This window comes from Trachurus trachurus (genome assembly GCF_905171665.1).
Source record: "Trachurus trachurus genome assembly, chromosome: 21".
Lineage (NCBI taxonomy): Eukaryota > Metazoa > Chordata > Actinopteri > Carangiformes > Carangidae > Trachurus > Trachurus trachurus.
The window spans coordinates 33,524,599-33,526,226 of NC_139899.1; the positions used below are offsets into that span (position 1 = coordinate 33,524,599).

General features: G+C 38.1%; 1 pseudogene across 1 annotated transcript; it reads right to left on the reverse strand.

Annotated features, from left to right (window-relative positions):
* Positions 1–330: 330 nt before the first annotated feature.
* LOC311004599 (olfactory receptor 4D6-like) lies at positions 331–1,258 on the reverse strand (annotated as a pseudogene). The gene has a single exon. The product of its transcript is annotated as an olfactory receptor 4D6-like (transcript).
* Between the last annotated feature and the right edge of the window lie 370 nt (positions 1,259–1,628).

The window sequence follows — 1,628 nt, forward strand, 5'->3', positions numbered from 1 at the left end:
TGTCAAAAGCAAGGCTGTTCATTCAAAAAGAGCTAAAATGTGATACACATTGCGCTCTTCCTGCTTATTTGATCACAATTCATCAATGATACTACATATACTACATATATACTATATGTCAACCCTGCAGAGACGACACAATTTTACTGACAGACTCAGGTATTAAAGAAAATAATGTGTCAGACATTTAAACACCTGCAGGAAATGTATCAATAATTACAATGTTTTAGGATGTGTTTCCCTTTATTGTGCCTTAAAAACTCACAACAAACATATCATCATCATTATTACATAAAAAGGTTTGCAAATGCATTAATCATTAAAGATACATTAGTTCACTTTGGTTTGACACAACAACCTTTTGAGGTGTTTAGAAATTTCTTTCATCTTCAGTCCATATATGATTGGATTACACAGAGGATTATACATTATTATTTGTAAAGTCATTATCAGACGTACAGTCTTTGGAAAATCTGCTTCCAGTCTAACTATAATGATGTCATAGGTTAGCAAACAGGAATAATTGATTAAAACGATCAGATGAGGTAAACAGGTCTGTGCAGCTTTTTTCCTGACTTCTCCACAACTTCTGTAGGAGATTATAAGAATCTTTGTGTAGGTAGAAAAGTATGAAGAGCATCGGGAGAAGTGCAACATTAAGTAGAACAACTAGAGCATACACAGACAGCACGCTGGAACTCAAACAATAAAGGTGGTTGATCAATATGTTACAATAAACTCCTTTCAAAACTAAGTGGCAGAGTTTTGTCTTACTATGTCGAACGACTGGCACCAAGATCTGACAAGCAGGAAGAATCCAGGCTGAAACCAAGAAGATCCTGACTATGGTTTTTGTCATGATAGTTGAATACTGCAGAGGTTTACATATAGACACATACCTGTCATAGGCCATGACTGACAACAGTAAGAACTCTGCACCACTTAAAGAGTAAAACATGAAAACCTGAAACAGGCAGGCTGAATGGGATATGATCTGTTTTTTAGATAAAAAGTCAATCAGCAGCTTTGGGTAGATGACGGTGCTCAGAAGAACAGAGTTGATCAGCAAAGCTGCGATGAAAATGTACATGGGCTCATGGAGGTTTCTGTGCATCCAGATCAGACTGACAATAACTGTGTTACTGCAGATTATTAGAACATAAACTGTAAACATGATCACAAAATAAAGGTATCCGTACGTTTGCACCTCAACGTGCCCATCAAGAGTTATATATGTTATATTGATTTCTGCATCCATGAAGACTGACAGAAATTAGACATGAATGAGTAACACAGGCAGGGAATGTAAGAAGCATTATTGTGGTAATTTTCTACAGAAACCTGACCTTAAACTCAAGTCCACAGAATGACCCATTGGAGTGAGACAAATGTTTAAAATGATACTCTGCTGCGTCAATTAATGTTTTTAACTCCTCCACCCTGAGCTGCTGTCATGTCAACAACTCCATCAGACTCTGGAGGCCTGAGCCCACAGACGTTAGACCTCCGCTACATGGGTGTTTGCTCTCTTTACATTGTTCTGCACCTCCTAAGATGGTAATGGTACCACATTGCAGGGTTGGTGCGAGGCCCTAACTGGCTGTGCAACACACATAGCTACTCTAGGT